The sequence below is a fragment of the Mauremys reevesii genome, linkage group 9 (assembly GCF_016161935.1).
Source record: "Mauremys reevesii isolate NIE-2019 linkage group 9, ASM1616193v1, whole genome shotgun sequence".
NCBI lineage: Eukaryota > Metazoa > Chordata > Testudines > Geoemydidae > Mauremys > Mauremys reevesii.
The window spans coordinates 84,064,026-84,085,999 of NC_052631.1; the positions used below are offsets into that span (position 1 = coordinate 84,064,026).

Here is a 21,974-nt window from a genome sequence, read left to right on the forward strand (position 1 = left end):
TTAAATGAGTACTAACAGATGATGCAAAGACAGAGGGCCAAATTCAGAGGTGATGTAAATGATGGTGTTTATTACACATCAGTAAATCCCTTTATCTTACACCTTCTTACACTTTCCAGTTGGCAGTATTTACATCTACAAACCTAGCCCTTCTTCACTTTCAGCACACAATTTAAAATGAACATATCAGCACATAACTTATACTGCCCCATTTATGTCACCTCTGATTTTATCTCAGAGAAATAGGAGGAGACATCCTACAACTGTTCTAATTTGTGATTAGCACAATTTTACATAACACATTATATGGCTATTGCTTTTGACATTCTCAGTTATGTTATGACCCACCACCAGAAATCCCCAGTGCTCAATGCAAGATAACTCTGCCTGCAGTAATGGTTGAGGGCAAGAAAATGTAAATTCTTGTGGTGTTTATTACACAACTTAGATCACAACTGTTAAATGGACTCGTATCATGTTGCACAGCCCTTGGCCTGAACACATTTTGCTTATATAGCACATACATTGCCAGTCAGTTGGAGACAGGTAGGATATGTTACTACTGAAAACTGTTCTGTGTAATCAGGGTTATCTATACAGCATTAAAGAGATTTTTTTCAGTCATCTTCCAAGAGATCGTACTGCATTATCCTTGGGTTAAATGTTGAAATAAATAGGCTGAGTGGTATTATGGCATCCATATAGAAATGCTATAATATGCCCACACTTGACTGATGATATAAAGAAATAAATAGCAGCAGCATAGTTCCTAATATAAATATTAATTGTCCAAAGGTATGTCTACACAGTAACCTCCTCCTGTGGTTTCAGAGCCGGGTCAACTGATTCGGGCTCCTGCTACAGTGCTAAACAGCTGTTTGGGCGTGGGCTGGTGCCTAGGCTCTCTCCCCACTTTCTGGGATTCGGAGCCCAGGCTCCATCCTGAGCCTGAAAGTCTACGCTGCTCTTTTTAGCCTTGCAGAGCAAAACCAAGTCAGGCTCTGAGATTCTCTGCCATGGGTCTTTTTTTGCTGTGTAGATGCACCCACAGGAACTTAAGTTTTTGTGGGGGATGGATTATCCAGTTGAATTCAGCATCAGTGGTCACAATCTGTAGATTTGATTCTTGGCAACAAATCTAAGTTTCCAAAAAAAACAGGAAGTTGATGCGTTTGTCATCACTTACAATCAAATGTCTGGTGTTCAACATAAGGATCACATTTGAAGCAATTTCTCTATTTTTGTTGATTTCTTTCAAAAGTAGGAAAGAATTTCACAACTTGTTGTGGTCAGCTCAACTGCTGGAAAAGAATGTTATGACTGGTGGGAGTTAGGGTTGCCAACCCTCCAGGATTGTTCTGGAGTCCCCAGGAATTAAAGATTAATCTTTAATTAAATATGTCATGTGTGGAAACCTCCAGGAATATGTCCAACCAGAATAGGCAACCCTAGAGTGCTAGTTTGAACCAGTTCTATCTTGACTGTCATGCCATAGCACTAAGATATGTGGAAGAAACTGGTGCGATTTTGCACATATACTCAGTTTGATTTGGGAAGTTTGTGGTTTCATGGATTCAAGCATAATTATCATTCAGATATAACAATCAAAAAGAGGAACTGCTCAAACTGACCCTTATAAATAGAATTCCACTGTAATTAGATGATGGAGAGATGGGTTCAAATCAAACTTGGGGTCTGAACTTGAACTTCTCATCCGCTAAGGGTAAGGCTGGAGGATCTGGATCTAGATCTTAATTTTGTGGCTTGGTCTCATCTCTAGTTCCATGGAAACATGTATGTCAAGCACTCCTGGAGTTTTTCTATAAATCTAAATTTATTTCAATACTAATTTCCAACAATTCCTGTCCCATTCCCCAGAACCCTAGAATTTAGATGGCTGCATTGTGCAAACATTAAAAACAATTAAATACAAGTATTTGAAAGATGCAGAAACAAATATCAGTGGAACTGTCTTTTCTGCATTTTTACAATATTTCCATACCACTCGGTTTACAAGATGCAGCATCTTTACTTTGGGTATGTACACACCAAAAGTACAGTTATGTATAGATAGAGCCCTGTGTTATTTGTAAATAAGAATAACATGAAATAAAGCAAAAAAAAATCATGCCTAAAACAAGGTAAAATGAAAAACTCACCCCACAATGGCAACTCCTGGTACTCCTGTCCCGTGAGACTGGGCCTGGCTCCCAGCTTCAGGCTTTGAAACCTGGTGCACCGGGTTGCAGCACCATTCATTCAAATTTGGCTCAGTCACCCAGGCTTCCGCTCCCTGGGAAGCAGGACCATGCATATCCCCTCCCCAATCAGGTGGATAAAATGAAACATGAAATTCCCCCAAGAATAAAATGAAAAATTTCAGACATTGAGGTTCCATTCCTGGCTCTACCACTGACTCACTGTTTGATCTTGGGCAAGTTAAGTACTAAGTACTATGATTATAGGAGCCAATGTCTATAGCACGTACGTATAAACCTTCATAGAAATGGCTAATTTGACTGACTTCTGAGATTAACCACTTTTTTAAAATTAAATATGTTCTAATAAATGGTAAATGTGGATACTCTGATCCGAGTTTTTCTGAAGAAAATGTTCATGAAGTAGGTCCTCTTCCTACTGACTTCAGTAAGAGCAAGATTGGGCCACTAATCTTATAGTAACTACATGTGCTAGATGCTATCTCTGTACCATATGTAAAGAAATGGACCGGATACTTAAAGAGAAAAAGTGCTCCTAATTAAAACATTTAGCTTATTTATTTATCCACATAGTGAAAAATAATAAAAACAATACTTTGCACTTCCCAAAGACCCATCATCTGAGGATCTTAAAATATTGTATAGACATTATATTACAAACCTCATTACACTCTTATAGGTATCAACAGGTAATGGATAATAAAAAGAAGGACATTTCTTTTACCACAGAAATGCATCTGTTTCAGTGTGAAACTCGGCAGCTGTTTAATATTAAGAGTTTAAGACAGGAAGTGAAGGTTCTTGTAGTCAGCTCAAACGGCAAGACAAACTGTAGGTAGGAGGAATTTTAATTACCTGGATCATTAAAGTGAGAGCCATAGAAATGTTAATGAAAAATAAAGTTGGCAAGATTCTATTGCTAACATTTCTACCAAAAGGCCAAAAATCCTTTAAAATTGTGTCTAAAAGATGTTCTCAGTTACCCCAGTGTAAACTGAGGGCTTGTCTACATGGGGACTTTGAGTTGGGTTAATCTGGTTTGAAAATGATAGCAATTAATTATAGCATACTAACTGCATTTCTCATGAATTCTGGAGGCCTCTTTCAATGTTAACTGAGTTTGATGCAAATTGAATTAGTTCAAGCTATTGCTCATGTGCACGCAATGCTACTGCACACTATTTTGGCAGTCCTTCAATTGCTATCCCACACTGCTTTGTGAGTGACAGTTACCGACCTGTTTACCCATGTACCCTTCACTGCTCTGGTGTTAAGTTTACTGGATGTCTGCTTCCTTGTTTAAAAACAGGTGCTGGCCAGAATTTGCCTGTATGTTCCTGGATTTGAGTATATCAGCATTGCTGTGATTACTCCAGAAATCTTACAACACGCCTCAAACATCTTCTTGGAGCTATGCTGGGACCCTAACTTGCATTGCCAGATGGGGAGATGCATTGATGCAACAAGCTCTTGTGGCCAGCGACTGGAAAGAAGATCTTTTTGTGGACATTGCTAAGCAGAGATCCGCAAGGAGTCACAACCAGGATGCCTATCAGTGCAGGATACAGCACAAACAGCTCAAGAGAATGTACATTAAAACCAAGGATACCAGAAAAAGTTCTGGCAGTTGAAATGTAACTTGTCCATTTTTTCGGCCAGCTGGACAGGATTTTGATCAGTTACACCACAACTAAACCTAAGAAAGTTGTGTACCCTGCTGCCCTTCTGCTGTCCCCACCTCTTCCCCCCAAGGAAGGAGGAGGAACACGAAGAGCTGTCCACTGAAAGCCAGGATCTCTTTGGGACTCAGAATCCTGACACCAGCCAAGGAGGAAACAAGCCCAATTCCTGCAGTGCAGGAATCGAGCCTACTTCCTAGCTAGAAACCCAAGCTGGGACTGAGGAAGGAGATCTTATTGAGGGACCCTTGCCATGTAAGTATCTACTGTTCCTGGTGCTCAACTGTGGCGGCCATTATTGGCAGATACAAGTTGGAGCCTTTTCAGGTATCCAGCCCTTTTCCTCCCTCCCTCGGCCCACGCTGTCCATTTGGCACCACACTCTACATGTTTTCAAAATGGTGGCTGCTCCCGCTAAAGCCCTATTAACTATTTTCAAGCCCACACCATGGAGGGTACATGTCCATCTACCTATTTTCCTTTCCCCTTCCTGTCCTGCCCAGCAATACCCCCTGCTCCAACTCCATTCACCAGCTCAAAATGGGGACTGACAGTATGGCTCTGGCCCTTCCAAGGCATATTCAAATTGTAACTCTTCTGCCAGGTGGAGCTGGCAGCGACAAGGGCTGGGTTCAATATCTGCAGGTTCCTTTTTAACAATACAACAAAGAGCTGGCTCGACCCCCCCAGCCAGTAACCTGGGAAAATTACACACCACCTGCTGGGTGCCTCTAAGAGGCAATACTTCCCCTCTTGCAAGCACTGAGTCTGTGCATAGAAAAGAAACTTTTAATAAAAAGGGGAAAGTAACCTGGCATTAACTTGGGAAAATGCCACCAGCACGATTCATAAGTATAAGACCACGAGCAAAACACCCAACCCAGAATACACTGGGCAGTGTCATTTGCCTCAGGTCCTCACCTTGTAGTGAGGAAGTCCAATAAACAAAAGTTCCTTTAATGTGTCCCTCCCCGTCCCTTCACTGCACCCCACTCACAGTTGTTCTTGGTCAGTGAAGACCCAGAGTTCAGAGGTGCATTCACGTTAGTTCACCTCCCACCTGGGGAAGCGGGGAGTCACCTTGCTTGCTCTGCCAGCTGGCCGCTCACTCCGCTGTCAGTTGCTTGTTCTGCCAGCTGCCTGCTTGCCAGTCACTCGCTCCGCCGTTGGCCCCTTTGCTGCCCGTTCGCTCCACCAGCTGCTTGGCTATGCCGTCAGCTGCTCTGCTGCCTGCTCGCTCCACCCGCCACTCACTCGACTGGAACCTATGGGATGTCTCGAGGTCCCACCACTTAACACAGCTTTCAGTGATTTCAGCTGTTAGTGGGGGAGTCTCACTGCTCACGCAGTCTGGGCAGTCTCTTTCACCAGAGACATTGTCCCATAGTGCTTAGACCTGGTTATCAGGGATAGCAGCTTTATTGATCTGCAACAAAAGAGTCTCAAAGGAGTCTTAATCAGCTCTGTCATTACATAGTGGAGAGGGGGAGTATCAAATGATGTCTAGAACCCTTAGGCAGAGCCCACACCACCAGTACAAACGCCCGACCCCACCCTCTGTCATCTCCATTGGGCTTTGGTACTCCTGCCTATTGAGTGCAGTTCAGCTGAGAGTGAGTCCCTCAATCAGGGCATGCCAAGCACAGTTTTGCTGTCCTTTATTCACATGACAAGGCCAAAACACTTTGTTACCCCTGCTCCCCAATAACAAAGTGACTTGAAGCACCCCTTCCTCCCATTGTGTTCTGCCCTCTGCTGCGCTGTGTCACCTTGAATTTTTGTTGCATTATTGTTTTAATTAAAGGTTTAATTCTGGTTATTATGTAATAGTTTGTTGTTTACCAATAAAACATTACAATTTAATTCATAAAGAATCATCAAAGCATTTTATACAGAAAACTCAAGCATCTTAAATAATCCACAGGCCTTACAAAGCACAGACACAAGGTAACCTAAGGATTGCCACAACTTGCCATCACCTCCAACCATAAGAGAGACTGAACCTCTTACTATTCATCCCACCCCCTCTGCCAACCCCCACTCTCTGGGTTAACAACTGGATGCACTGCTGCACATTTTCAGCCCAGAGATTCAGAGCAAGAGCAGTAGACATCTCAGACAGTATTGTCCTGGTTGTTTCCATTTTCTATTGGACATCTTGCTGGCTGCTCAAACCGCTGTTCAAGGCTTGCACCTCAGCCCCCTAGCCATCATTAAGGCTGTCTCCCTTCATCTCACAAATATTGTGTAAAATACAACATGCAGCAATAATGTAAGGTATATTTTTTTCTGCAGTTTCCTACCTTTTCCTTTCATACTCTACTGTCATTCTGCAACTACTGAAGTGATAGTTAAACAATTCCTTCATTCTGTCCAAGTAGCCTGTGGATAGTTTCATTAGCTAGGGCAGCAGAGGAGAAGACAGGTCTCCCAGGATAATCAATCTCCACACTATTAAAGTCTATAGTGATCCTGGGGGCAAACTGTCCTTATGCATGAAGGTTAATAGAGCTAAGTTCCGAAAGACCCTAGCACAATGGACCTTTCCAGATCACCCTGCATTTATGTTTGTAAACCTGCCATGGTGGTCAACCAGCCTTTGAATCCCATGGAGGAATATTCCTTTGCATTTTAAAATTCTGAGCCCTGACTGGGTGAAATAATAGCCCCATCAGTTGCCCCAGTACAGTTCAGGTACCTCACGCGTGCAAAACTGTCAATGTCCTGAGTGTTACCACGCTTTATAACCTGGTTATATGCATAGCATCACAAACCTGCATGACAATGGCCTGAACAATTGATCTCTCTATGGTAAAATGGCTGGCTGTGGACTGGTAGCATCTGGCAGTGGCCACCATGCAGATGAACACTTCTCCATGGGTATGGACCAACTTCTCCCTGGGTATGGGGCACAGCACATTGGTATGCTGCTGCTACAGCTGTGGGGCTAGTTCATTACATAATTCAAAAAAGGTTGCCTTTGCCATCCTGAAATTCTCTTGCTACTGCTGGTCAGCTAAATCTGCAGAATGATCCTTTCCCACCAATCAACACTGGTTTCCTGAGTCTGGAAACAGCAAAACATGGTGTGATGCTGCTCCGGGAACGGCTCCTGTAGTAGCAGTTGCTCAATGTCATGCTCTTCCTTGTCCTCTTCCCACTTCCTCTGCTGCCACTGACTCTACTGCTGCTGCTGGAGGAGATGTTGCTTATGCCACACCCAGTGCTCAGTGGTGCGACAGGCAAAGTCCAAAACCAAAACCACCTGGCTTTGAGAGATGAATTACAACTCAAGAAGCCTCTGTATATTCATGGTTGCCAGTGTAGTGGCGCAGAGCATTGGTGGTTCATGCTAGCTGAAAGCAATTTGAAACTGGCATGAACCCACCCTGCAGGGGCGGCTCCAGGCACCAGCATGCCAAGCACGTGCCTGAGGCAGCAAGCCACGGGGGGCGCTCTGCCGGTCGCCGCAAGGGCAGCAGGCAGGTTGCCTTCGGCAGCTTGCCTGCAGAGCGTCCGCTGGTCCCGCGGCTTCGGCGGATCTCCCGCAGGCATGCCGCCAAATCCGTGGGACCGGGGACCTCCGGCAGGCAAGCCGCCGAAGGCAGCCTGCCTGCCCTGCTTGGGGCGGCAAAATACCTAGAGCCACCCCTGCCACCCGGAATGAAAGCATAGGACATCGTGGAATTTTAGGATTTTAAAATTTTGGCTTCCGCTGTGCACCCCATTATGCATGGCAAGAAAAAGCCCACAATGCACACCGCTCTGCAACGAAGCAAAGGACCATGGGTTATCCTCCAAGAATGCCATGCACTTGGTATGCAGCAAGTAGCCATTATATGTACACAATGATGTGCACTCATCCCATGTGCATGCGATTAGTGCTGTTTGTGTATTGTGTGTTAACTAACCTGCCGAAGTCTTTAAAGTCATAGACCAGGACCCCATGGTACTAGGCACTAGACAAACATATAACAAAAGGAGAGTTCCTGCCCCAGAGAGCTACAGCAGTTTAAGTAAGTGTGTCAGTGGCTTTTAACACAATATTGAAGCACCGATTCAGTACTAACTGTGAGGGAAGAGTGCCACCTACTGAAACACCATCATCAATTTTTGGGGGAAAGGGAGATGAAGTGGATGACCTACTAGGTCTTTTACATCCCTATTTTCTATTTATTATTCAAGTCTTTGGAAGTAAATGAAGGAGGAACTGATTTTCAACTTTTAAAATACGCACAGGCACACATGCATGTCCAATCTTGCTCCCACTGTAGTCAATGACAAAGCATCTGTCACTTCAGTACAAGCAGAACTGGACCCCACAACTGAGATAAAATCACCTGTTGCTGACTGTTCTTTCCAACATCTAAGATTAACAAAAAATTACACCTCTACCTGATTTGTCACACCATGAAAATAAAACAGTCTAGGATGGTTTTATCTGAGGCATTTAATTCAGGGCTACAGTCATACTCTTTTTCAAAAAGTTCAGCTGGATCATAAGTTCCTCATTGGCACAGGCAACACAGAACAGCCAAATAAATAGAACAAACTCGTTGCCAACATGGCCTCTCATCCAACAGCTGTGCAGTTCTTATTCTTTTAGCCAGTGGAGATACAGTATAATGTATGTACAGAAGATGACTAAAATTTAATTTGCACCAGTTGTAGTATAGAAACATAAGCCACTACACAGAGTTGAAATAATGTGGATGGTACCATCTGTATATAATTGTTAGGGTTACATTTTCCATTACATTTTCTTCTGGAGGAAGGGGAGGATATACAACAGGGTAGCAATCATAACAATCATGCATTACAAAACATCAATCAAAAATCATACTTCCATTTACTACAGGGTGATCTGCATTTCATTCTGACACGTACAAATGGTCTATTTCTAAACAATGTCACAGAAAATTATATGGAATTAAATTTTTATTCCAAATATTGTAAAGCTATAGGCCAAACAGATGGACAGGTATGGCATTACTTCATTTGTGGCATGCTAAGCTTGGCTAAGGGCCTACAGAGCACAAATGTTTCAGTAGTCCTTAGGGGTTAACAGGCATTAAATTCAATGAGGCCCAGAAATTAAGAGATCTGGCAAGTGTTGCTCTTTGTTTTAACCCTGGAAGAGACTGCTGGAGTGGGAAAATAGCTATTCTTGATTAATCAACCTGTCATTTTCAACTCTTTTAAACAGTTTCTTTAAAGGGGAACTACATAAATTATAACAAAACCAAAAATAAAGCAAAAAACAAACAAAGCAAAAATCACAACAAAAATTGTTTTAAGAGCCTGAATTTTGTGTCTTTTTTGCAATGTAAATTAAAAAAAACTATAAACATATATAAAGAAATACTTCAGACACACCACTTCCAAAATCACCTTTCATCATAGGTCAGTTACAAAAAGCTGAAAAAAGACACACATCCACACCTTAAACAGTGTGGGACCAGGGCCTTATTAACACTTGCAAACCTGTTTAACTTTAAGCATGTGAGTAGTCCCAGTTAAATGTGGGCAAAAGTATTTGCAAGATCAGAGACTAATTCTGCAGATTAAAATGAAAATGAAAAACCATTTGCCTCTTTCACTTACCTGCCAAGTCCTTAGTTTGGGTTTTTGCATTTCCCTGCAAGTATTAATGAAATTACCAACATGAAATCTGAATGAATTCAAGCTTCTCAAATCTCTAATTAGAGCTACTGTTGAACAGAGTATTTTCCTTTACGATTCCTTGATGGCAACAACTCCTGCAAGGGAAATATCGACTGCTAAACGGGGATTTTAGCAGGGAAGCAAAAGAAAATGTGATTTTTAAAAAACGTTTCTTATTTGGTATATTTATTTGGTGGTTTAAAAATATTGTTATGAGATAGGTAAAACCTAGTTATGGGTTGAGTTAAAAACCAATTGAGATTGATAGGTGTAAAGTCACTCTTCAATTAATGTAGATGTAAGCATAAGCTCCTACACACAGGATAAAAGGTATGTGTGGACCCACCCAGGATCTCTGGACTGAGTATGGTTTTGGGTCATGTGAGTATAGGAAGAGAACAACAGAAACTGAAAAAGACAAGGACAGAGATAGAGGCAGAGGCAAGAAAGCCAAGTAGGAGCCTGTAAGAAAAGTGTAACACTGGCAAAACCTAGGGAAAGAGCTTTTGGGTCCAGTGTTTGCTAAAGAGGCAAGGGGGCTGTAAGAAAAGAAACTGCTTTTCTTCGTGGTTCCTTCTGCGTTCAGAGACACAGGACTTCATACATCCCTTCTCAATAAACAAGATTGCACCCAGGAAAATACCTGACTCCATCAATTTCTATTTGCAACTGGAACACTCCCAGGGCCCTGAACTTTGACTAGCCACTTGGGTCGAAAAGGGGCAACAATATGCAAGTAGAGCCCAAAATGTCAAAAGCAGCCTCTAAAATTGCCCCCAGAGTTTTGTGCAGCCACATTTTCTCAGTGATCATTTTTCTATGTCTGCAAAAACTTACATTTGCACATGCCATCTACAGCCATACTCTGAAATTGAGTAGAGGACTAACCACCTGCTTTGCATGAGCCAGTGCAGTTGCTGGGGCAACTTGGAGCTTTGATACATAGAAACAGTTGGGTGCAAAATAAGGGTGCAATATTAGGTTAGGGACTGGCTCCTTTGAAAATCTGACCCTTAATATTTTTCCTACTGATCTGGGAATGTAAACAGTCTGGGGGAAAATATTCTAAAAACCATTTGCAGTTCATCTTCAAAACTACAGGGAATATTTCTGGACATATACCTGTCTGCATATGGCACTTCTGTGATGTCTTTCAAGAATACAACTGCAGCCAATTGCTGCAAAGCAAGGAACAGTTAGAAAAATCGACATAAAAAAGGCTTGCCAGCATTTGCAGATCCATCATTTTAAAGTATGAAATCTCTGGAAAAACTGCTCCAGACCAAGACTTTGATGGATAGGTACTGGATGCCCTTCCAATGAAATCAAAGAACTGAGCCTTAATTGTTTTAACTATTAGAAACTGATCTGGCTTTTTGGCAAATGATGTTTATGAAATTCTACAGGAAAATAATTTATTGGCCATCATTTTGGTGTTCAGGATGAAAATATTCTTTAGAATCCTTTTTGAACCCACAGATTCCTAGAATGAAATTCAGAGCAGTGGTACATGGGTTATGCTCCTGTCCCCTTGTTCTTAAAATGTTAAAACACTGTTCAGCTTTCCACAGAACTTGGAACTGTAACAGTGCAATGCATACTTAAAACTAATTGGCAGTGAAGTGTTGCTTTAGGCTTACAAACACTGTCTTTTTCACTTCTGGGGCCTGGGTTTAGTCCAGCTTAATCCAACTAAAAATTGTTGTCTTGAAAAGTCTGAGACTGCCTTGAAATGGGAGACGTTGCAGTTGCTTGCCTAAAAATCTTCCCTTGTCAAAGGAATTGATCCACATATTCTCAGTGTGGGTTGTCGCCTTATGCAGCTGTAGGGGGCAGAATCAAAGCTGACTGCACAGTTAACTAGGGACTAGCCCTCACCTTCCAGAGACGACCTCAGTTTCGAGATGCTTCCAAAGCTAGTCCCTCTGGACTGTAAAACAAAGAATGAATCTCTCATCTGCATGTTAATACTCAACAAGATAACATTATGAACAAGAAACATTTAACTACTGCAGAGAACTTTAACAACATGTTATACAGATCTTCCTTTTTCAGGGAGGACCGGATCTAGCCCTTTGAAGAAAGGAAAATTTTTAGGTAAGCAACCACAAATTCTCCCACTCTCTTCAAAATCCACCATGTGGGACTTTCTCAGAAACAACAAAATTCCTAGGGTGGGAACAAAATAATGTCATTGAGAGAAAGGATTCCCTCACCCTAAGGAATCTCCATTGTGTGCAGGATCCAGCTGCCAAAGACGGCATCATCTGAACACTGAGTATCTATCTTGTAAAACTTGGTAAATGTATGCAGGGATGACCAAGCTGCAGCTTTACAGATTTCATTGTAAAGGGCCTGCCCTTTCCGAGTCCATGATGCTGCCAATGCTCATACTGAGTTGAGCTCTGGTGCACACTGGAAGATTGAATCCTTTGTCCCATATGCCTGTAAGGATCTGACAGTGCAGGTCTAACACCCAAGGCTATAGGCATCCTGCATCTCTGACACTCCCTTGTTGCCAACAGGGGAGATGGGTGAAATAGCATCTTGCCAGTCCTGGAAGGTCAGGCTGCATAGGAAGTCCTATTGGAACAACCAAAGCCTGAGGCTGCCTGAACGGTTCGCTCCCACTACAGGAAGTGAGCCACATGGGCCATCTGAACAATTGTGCAGACTCCCGGCTGCTGCTGTGTTGGGCCCTGCACTTTCCTGCCTCCTGCAATCCACATCCAACCCTGTTCCTGACTCCTGCACTATTCCTGTCCTCACTCCTAGCTCCTACCATGCTCCTGACCTGTGCCTGACCCATGCCTCACTCCTGACTATTAGCTACTATTCCTGTCTCTGACACCCTTGGCTCTGGCATTTGGTATCTGACTCTGGTTCTGACCCCTGTTCTTGTTCCCCAACCTAGACACCCACTCCGCCCACTAGATCCCACTCCTGCTTAGGGTTGCCACCTTTCTAATTGCTGGTAACTGGACCCCAATGGCCCTGCCCCTGTTCCGCCTCTTCCCTTGAGGACTTGCCCCCTTCTCTGCCTCTTCCCTCGAGGCTCCACCCTTCTCTGCCCCCAAGGCCCCACCCCCTTTGCTCGCTCTTCTGCCTCCCTTCCCCCATTGCTCGCTGGATTGTCTCCACCTCCTCCATGCTCCAAGCTGGGCTCCCTCTCCTCCAGGGCTGGGATGGGAGCTGCTGCAGCCTGACAAGGAGCCTGCCTGCAGGTAGGAGGCAGCCCTGACTGAACAGGGACTGGTGAGGGTTAATTACCCGGCGGCTCTCCCCGCATTGTGGTATCTGCACTTTGGGTGTCTGCATTTGACCTGACACTAACAGGCACCCTTTTCGACCAGACTTTCTGGTAAAAAAACAGGCATCTGGCAACCCAAAAGGGCACCTGGACACAGAAGCCAAAAACTGGACTGTCTGGGTAAAACCTGGATGGTTGGCAACCCTACTCCTGCTTTGACCAGTAGGCCAGACCGCTTATGTCCCAGTTCCTAACAACCCCTCACCAAAGCACCAGCATAGTCATTGTGAGACTGATGATTCTGATGCCTTAGAACTTCTTTTTCTTGGATAAAATAAGACCAGAAAGGCTGTTTTACTTACGCTCTCAATTCTTTTCAGATAAGCCTTTAAGGCTCACCTTATGTCCAGCAAATGCCATAGCTTCTTGTTTGCGGGAGAAGTATGTGGACAAAAAGAAGGCAACGAGATCTCTTATGCTGGATGAAAAATCTAATTTACTTTTGGAATAAAGGTGGGATCCACTCTCCAAACCACCGTGTCTTTGTGAAAGATGCAGCAAGATGGATCAAGTGACAAAGCTTCAAAAGCCCTTCTTTCTGAAGTGACAGTGATCAAAAAGGTCTTTTTGATAAACAAGTAATACAGTGAAACTGATTTCAGAGATTCAAAGGGTGCCTGCAGTAAAGCACTGAGCTCAATGTTCAAATTATAAGATGAAGCTCTGTGCATCTTAAGGGGGGCTCACTAGTTACTCTCCTCTAATGAGGCAACAATTGTCCTTATGGTAGGAAATGGAATATTTTCTGGATACCCTCAAAATTGCAGATAGCACAGAAATGTATTCTTTCCAGGCATTAGCCTGCAATCTGATACCGATTCTTATTAAAACTTTAGAACATGAGCAGGAGCAGCTCCAGGCACCAGTGCAGCAAGCCTACTTTGCCTACATGATACTGAATACATCTCTATCTACACCAAGCTTTGAATTTAGATCAGATCCCTGAGCAAGCCCTGTTTGTTGATTTTCTCCTCAATGCTAACAGCGTTGGAAGATGACCAGTGGAGTAACCATTTTGTTCAAGAAACTTCCTTTCAAGATTTAACTTGCTTGGATCCTGGTGGAAAAAAATGGACCCTGGGACAATAAATCTGGACTCTGATTCAAGAACAATGGTGGCTCCACTGATATATGTTCATGAGGTCAGGAAACGAAGGCCTCCTTGGCAGTGGGGTGGGGGGGCACTAAGATCACTTCCTCATCCGTCTTCATTCTGATCTTCCGCATTACCCTAGTGATACTGGGGGAAAGCATAAAGTAAGCCTTTTGGCCATCTGAGCAACAGGATACCTATGCCTAGGGCTGCTGGGTGCAGAGGCTCCCTTTTTCTTGCAAAGTATTGGTGAATCTTCTGGTTTGTCTTGGATGCAAAAAGAACCAGAATCATAACTCTGAATTTTGATGATCAATAAGAATGATTTGCTATGAAGACTCCATTCTTTGATCGATTTTCCTGCTGCTCAGCCAGTTGGCTTTCACATTTTTACTGCCCTTGATATGCAAGGCCCTGATAGACTAGGTGGGCCTCTGCCCACTGCATCATGGAGATCCCATGAGCCCTTACCAGTCTGATGCTTTGTGTACACCATTGCCAACGTATTCTGTCATTACCAGAATATGACTGTTTGGCAATGCTGGAACCAGTTGTTGAAAAGCATACTTTATTGCCCTCAGCAATTACTTTATGTCTTTCTTTTGCTCTGAGAACAACTGCGTCCCTTGAGCCACTAAGTTCTTGGAGAACACTCCCCATCCTTCCAGACTGGCATCTGTTGTTACAATGACCTCTCTGGCTCTTCCATGGCCATCCCTCCCTGGAATCTCTTTGGACTCATCCACCAAGCCAGGGATTTCAAGACAAGTGATGGAATGTTCACTTTCCGAGATGGAAAAATCAGAAAATGGTGGTGAAAAAAGAGCAGGAAACTCTAGAACAGGGGTCTCAAAGTCCAGGCCTGCAGGCCATCTGCAGCCCGAGAACCTCCCTACTGCGGCCTGCAGAGGACAGACACAGTTAGACATACTGCTGGCAATGTCTGGTGCAGGTTCCAGCCCCCCCTCCTGCCCCGCAGCTCCCATTGGCTGGGGGAGAGGAACGTAGATACCATCACTAGTCGCTGGGCAGAGGCAGCATCATTAGTTGCCGGGCAGAGTCAGCCATGGAAGCAGCATCACTTTTTTCCTCAATGACTATAAACAAGTCAAAATACCGAACACAACTATCTGATGCACACCTTGCTGCAATCCTGAAGGTTTCAACTGCTCAGTCACTGAGGCCAAATATCAACAAACTGACAGAACTGAAGCGTTGCCAGGTGTCTGGCAAATACTAAAAACTCTCTGGCAGGCGAAGAATTGTATAAAGTTGTATGACAGTTTTATTATTTCTAAGAAATTCACAATAAAAAAATACAATATAAACATTTTCTTTTCTGAACACCATCTTCAGTGACATTATTGGGCCACTGGAAGGATGTGAGGACTGGCCCTGGCCCTAAGTTAAACTGAGTTTGAGACCCTTGCTCTAGAGAGTCCTCATATAAATTCTTACCCAAGGCATTACACCTATGTAGGATACAATCATTTCTAGAATACTTGTTACTATCATCCTCGGGCAGGTAGCTGCTGATCTGATTTTGTCCTATTCTTTGGCCGGCAGAAAGATTTTGTGGCTCCTTGCATCAATGTTTGAATTATTGACTGATCACAATCCTAGAATGTCAGGGCTGGAAGGGACCTTAGGAGGTCATCTAGTCCAACTCCCTGCTCAAAGCAGGACTAATACCCAGACAGATTTTTGCCCCTAATCCCTAAATGGTGTTGTAACCAGATGCACCATCTGGTCAGCACACTGGAGGTCACAGCATGTGCTGAAAACATCAAAACATCTCTGGTTGCATTGGCTATGAATACTGAAACCACTGAGATATTTTTTAAACTCTGAACCTAAACACAATGATTTCTTAGCCTTTTTTGGCAGTCTGGCTGCCAAATTGTCAGTCTAGGACAGTATTATTCTTGCAAAATACTAGGCCAGAGTTGAAGGCTTCAGAGAGGAAGAGTTCGCCTCAAACATATGGCACAGTGATATTTCCATTCTGTGGCTGTTGGATTCTTTCGGGAAAGATCCCCTTTTATTGGGAGAGCAGTGTCTTTGACTAATGATGAAATGGCCCCATCCACTTTGGGAAGACACACAAAATCTGCTTTGCTGTGGTGCACATTGTAGAATATTTGGGCATGTCTTGACAATCCATAGACTCTTCTGGTATCTCCCATTTGGACTTAATTACTCTTTCCAAAAAGATAAGAAGGGGAATGTGTGATTCAGATTTTTCCAACCGGTTGGAAAATATTTCTTTCTTTGTAACTTCTGTACCAATCCTCTCTTCTTCTTCCTTAAGATCGTTTTTAATGGGTTCATTTGATGGCATACTCAAGTATCCAATCACCTTTCATAACATCTTTTCAAATGGTTCAGTTGGGAAAAGATCCTTGTTTTGCTTCAGCCTGCAATTCAGACTCTGAGATTGAGAATTCACACTCCTACTATGAAGAAGATCCTGATTTTACCTTGGACGACTTCTTTCCTCTCTTGGACTTAGACATTCTAGCCTTCTTTTTCTTTGGTGAGGCCCATGAAGATGAGGAGGAAAATGAATTAAATAATGATGAAGATGAAGAACCAGACAAGACAATTCTATTCCTTTTATTATGTTTTTTTTCTTTCCACTGGGTAACAATGCAGCATATAGGGGCACACACAGGAATTCATAAAAATATTACAGAAAATTCCCATTTCATCACAGCTTTTAAGGGAGACACTCCAGCTGCTGCCTAAGGCTCACAGTGTGGCAGCCTCTGAGATAAAGGCGCTTTTTGTGCCAAATCCAAGAGCTCCTAGCCCAAGAGGGAATTTCTTCCTGAAGGGGAGATTCCCTTCTTTTCCCCAGCAATGCATAATACCTGACTTCCCCTGGGGCTAAGGGAAGGAGACTGAGTTGCATGGCAAGGAAAGGGGTGAGGAGAGGATGATGAGACCCAAACTGAGGGAGGGAATGTGCCCAAAATGGTCTTACCTGCTGCTCCTTGCTCTGTCTAGGGTGCATTCAGCTGGTCCAGCTTATGTTTTCCCTGTGCTGGGCCACTGCCCTTTGAGGTAACCACCTCTGATGGCCAAAGGGCTCTCCTTATTTTTCTGCCATCCTTTGAGATGTTTGTGGCCTGACTCCCGCTGATGGGGCGTGTCTGGGGAACTGGCTCCTAGATTCGACTAAAGGCAGTCAAGGCTAAACATTTCTGACCTGGCAGATGAGGTGGCTGGAGTGCACAAGACACAAACCTCTTTTTTCTGCACCCTCTGGCAGGGATACAGGGCTAGAAGACGGCACATATGCCTCTTCAGGGTTTTTTTTTTTAATTCTCTCGTTTGCAGGAGGTGCTGGATTCACTGTCCTGCCAGTAGCTACAAGAGGCAGAACCAAACTGAGGGGGTCTCCAGAAGGTGGGGTCTAGTCCCTTGTCAGCCATCCACTCAGCTTTGATTCTGCCTCTACAGCTATAGAAAGGTGATGAACAACACTGAGAATTTGTGAACTTATCCCTGAGAGAGATGGGTTTTTTCTGGCAGAATATATTTACATGGTGATTTAGAATCTTCTTTACCAACCATGGTTTTTTAAGTCGTGTCAGTGTATGTTTGTTTATATAACAGATAGAGCCTTTCTCAAAGGCCATGTGAAGTGAACCAATGCTCTTGGGGAGGATAAGGAAAACTAGTATGGAAAACAAACATCTCAGTGGTCTAAGGGGCAGTTGAGCATCAAGTCAAAAGGCAAAAATAAAGTCTTTGATTTGTTTTTACTTCACTTCAACGAAAGACCTAACATGGTGTTGGTCCCTCCCTACCTGATGTAAATCTTTTTCTCTGCAAAACTCAGCTATCCAAAGACATTTGTATTGCAATGCTTGTGGGATGATAAAGTACTTCAGAGATAGGTTTATATAAAAATATATTATACCTATCCTACCAGAACAGTGACTCAGCCTAATGTGCTAGTTTATAAGCTATTCTGGTCTCGAAAAATCATGTTTCAAGTCCTGGCAACTGTGATCAGATGAACATTTTGTTCTTCATATGGAGCATCAAGTTTCTGGAGCTTGAGCTGCCCTGGCATGAATTCTTGAAGTGAAGGCACTAATGTCTGGTCAATTAAACCTTCTTATTGGCTTTAACAGCAAAATACAGTTGGGTTTGTGAGCAACACTCTGGCTGTGTTCAGTAGCAGAGGAGACTTCAGAAATGGCCACAGAATTTGAATGAAGTGCAGTACTTTCCAGTTATATTGTGCCCTGTCCCTGTGTGGGTTGGACCTGGTAGAGTAAGGAGCTACTGTTAGATCGCAAGCAGCCTGCTGGTAACTGGAAGCCACCATCACTCCAGGAAAAAGTGATCAAGGGAAGAGACAATTTGTTCCTGCTCTCTGGGAAATGACAGTGTTACCTCAGAATAACATGGATAAAGGTTGCCTTTCAAGGAGGGATTAGTCTGAGTACATTTGGTGGGATTGGACTGGATACATTGCAGACTACTCCAAAATCTGCCCAGCAAGGTTAAAAGTGGACTGCATGCTCCAGGAGAGAGAGGGAGAGATCTCTGAGGTCAGTTTGAGGCAGGTTGATTGCTGGGAAAAGGACATTATAAGTGTATTGAAAGTTGACCAGCCCTAACATTTTGTTATAATCAATGAAATGCCACCATGGAGAGATGAGACTAGACACTTTTTGTGATACTAACAATTCTGCTGTCCTTTGTGACAAATCTGCTTGTTTAGTGTAAATCCATGTGTTATTTCTTTATTCTATCTATGCAGGTTCTTATAATCTGCCCTTCAGTGTGGTATCTCTGTCTACTGCACCTCTGGCATGCTGACCTCCATGCTGAAAGGAGAGAAAGAGAGAGTTCTCAAATGAATGAGTGAAAGAAGGGGAAGGAGGAATAAATTCCTCACTGGTTTGCTATTTTAAATCTATTTATTGTTTCTTAGTAATACCCTGAATGTCTTTCAAGTGAGAGACCGTTTGCTGTTGACCCTGACTCTGCTTTTGGGAGGAGTTAGAGAGACAAGGTAGGTAAGGTAATATCTTTTATTGGATCAACTTCTGTTGGTGAGAGAGTCTAGCTTATGAGCTACACAGAACTCTTCCTCAGGTCTGGGAAAGGTACTCAGAGTGTCATAGCTAAATATAAGATTGAATGGATAATTTAGCATAAGTAGTTAGCACTTATTCTAAGGGGCCAGAAAGTGCTCTGTGTAGTTTGAAAGCTTCTCTCTCTCACCAACAGAAGTTGGTTCAATAAAAGATATTTCCTCACCACCTTGTCTTTCTAATATCCTGGGACCAACATGGCTACAACACCACTGCACACAACTTTAGGGGAACTTGTGAATTAAAGAGAGACTTTGCTTTATACAACAGCATGTATGTTGGGTTTTGTACCTTTATGAATGACCTAGGCGGCAAAGAGCTCAAGTCTCCATGTTGTATTTAATGCTTATTGAAGTACACACTTGAGGACCCTCTAGTAGTTTAGGGAATGAAGTGGGAGACTAATGATGGAAGAACTAGTTCAGTTTGCTAGCTGGATAAAGAAGGAATATATTTAATACTACTGACTGCTTGCTGACTTCAACCAAATTAAAACACCATGACCTCAATCTGTATCCCTTCCAATAACAATTCCAACCTTTTTTGCTGCCTATATTATAATTCTTTTTGCAAACAGGATGCATGAGTTTATTTGTTTGAAGGGCATTTTCTTTCTGTAAACTCCTGATAGAGATATTTGCCCTCAAAATTCACTTGTCTTTTCAGGCCTCCTGGGCATACAGCAGTTACTCTAAATGTTCCCCTTACAAAATATAGAATAGGTATGAAAAATGCACAAAGTTTATTCTTTGTTGACTAATCTGTCTCTATCACAACCAGCTGTCAGCAACAGTGGAATCTATTAAAATACAATAGTACAGAGTTAAAGAGATAAAAATCATTTTAGCCATACTATTTTAAAAAATTGCATTGAAAATCACATGAAAAAAATACAGAATGTAAAATTGTCTGTTGCCATCCAATAGATGAGTGTTTGTATAGTGCCTCTCCTCCTTCAAGTCCCCCTAAAATTCCACTTCTTCCAAAAAGCCTAGGAACCTCTTTCTACCTACTCTCCACCTCCCTCCCTCACAGAGGTCTGAACTAATAGGGGAGAATGAAAACAATAAACACAAATCCAACAAACTGAAGAAACTTTAAACAAAATTGTGAAATTAACAAGAAATATGCTTGATTTCACTTTTCATTCACACTTTTCTCTACCTTCCATCTTCCTTTTTTGTCTGTTCGTTGTCTAATTAGGGCACAATACTATAACTGTTATTCATGCTGGCTAGTAGTTACTCATGTAAATAACTCCATTAATAATGGAAAGGCAACACAATTACAATGGAGCGTTCAGTGCTGGTGCTCAAACTAGTCTCCTTGAGATGAATGATCAAAACACAAACAGTCCACTGGGCATAATCCATTTTGATGGTTATTAATAATATTTAGAACTTTATATCTATTTTACATTTTCAAAGCACATTAATAATAGTATATATTTTATTTTTAAGTTAACAGTATGCCAAGCACTCTATAGAAACACACATACCATGTAAATGAATGCAGCATAAATAACATCAGACAGACTGACAGACAAAAGAAAGATCCATCTCTGCTCTGAAGAGTTCATGCTCTAAGGACCTGATTCTACAACCCTTGTGCACTTTGGATAGCACTTACTCATGTGAATAGTTCAGTGGGATAAAGGAGTCAGATTCATGGACTGTAGTACCTTTCAAAAGGTTTCTTTCAAAAAGTTTGTTTCTTTCTAAACGTTTATGTGGTTTTGTTAAAGATTAGAATGAGGATATGCTTTCTGCCGGCACCAAGGAGTTAGAAGGGATATAGTATGTAATATGTAAGTCCAGAAGAATTCCTTTGCTACTAATTAATTTCCATTTGTTGTAAAGTATTAAAATAACTGAGTTCTGGTTGATGATGAAATGTTTATTTAAAGTTTTGTACTGAATATCATGTTGGGATTTGACCTTCAAGAGTGTTTGTTTTGAGGGACAAAAGTACAAAGAGAGTTCTTAGGGGATGACTTCAGATTTAGTAAACCAAATATGAAACTAAGAAAATATGGTACCAATGGATTTGCATAATTTTATGCTGATCAAAGACCTCCTTCATCTTTGGTATGACTAATAAGGAGGAAAGTAGTGGAAACAGCAGTTTATTTATTTATTTATTTAGACTTTAGGGGAATTTGGCTGTGATGCAGTCATTTGGTAAAAGTATGTAGGAGGCTGCATTTCCACAAATTTGGATGAAAAGTGTGTAAGTAAACCAGGAACGAGAGCAGCCAGACACAGAACTAGATGCACAGGGCAATTTACCTGATACAAAGTAATGGCCCAAACTTGTTGGGTTCTGAACCCCTCCCACTCCCATTTGACATTTATGGGAATGGAGTATGCTCAGCACCTCAAAAGATCAGGCTGCACCTATAGTTCAGATTATTTCTGCAACATAAAAACATGGGTTGGGTACAGAGAATTTTAACTATGTTCAATTTATAATTAGAGTTTAGCAAATCAATCATAATGAGTAATTTATTTGGGGAATTGTTCCTTTTTCTACTTGCAGACATCTGCAAGGAAATGATGATCCTCTCAAATCCATTCAATACTCACAGTTTTTTATAAACACCTTCTCACATTTTTTACTTTATGAATCAATTGTGAAAATTCAAATTTCAAGATGCACTGCTTCATTGTGATTGGTCAAATAGGTCATATGGCATTGTTTCTATTCCTTGAACAAGCAAATACACAAGCACTTCTGCCAGCAGTACTTATGTGTGCAAGTTTTAAAATTGGTTTCTGTGATTAGTAATGTGCAACTTTGAAATGTACTTTTCAGGTATGTTCTTGCCAGTAAAACTTGATTGTTCAAATGTTTACAAAAAGCAGCAGTCCATGAGAGATGTGAACAATGTAC

General features: G+C 42.3%; 1 long non-coding RNA gene across 2 annotated transcripts in view; it reads right to left on the reverse strand.

Moving 5' to 3' along the window:
- Nucleotides 1–809: 809 nt before the first annotated feature.
- Nucleotides 810–21,974, reverse strand: part of LOC120372644 — a 32,349-nt gene continuing 11,184 nt past the window's right edge. The window contains exon 4 of one of the 2 annotated variants that reach the window (XR_005585088.1): nt 810–1,138. This is a non-coding gene — a long non-coding RNA (uncharacterized LOC120372644). Of the gene's footprint in view, nt 1,139–18,553; nt 18,813–21,974 lie in introns of those variants that run through there. The other variant, XR_005585087.1, reaches the window with a different exon arrangement.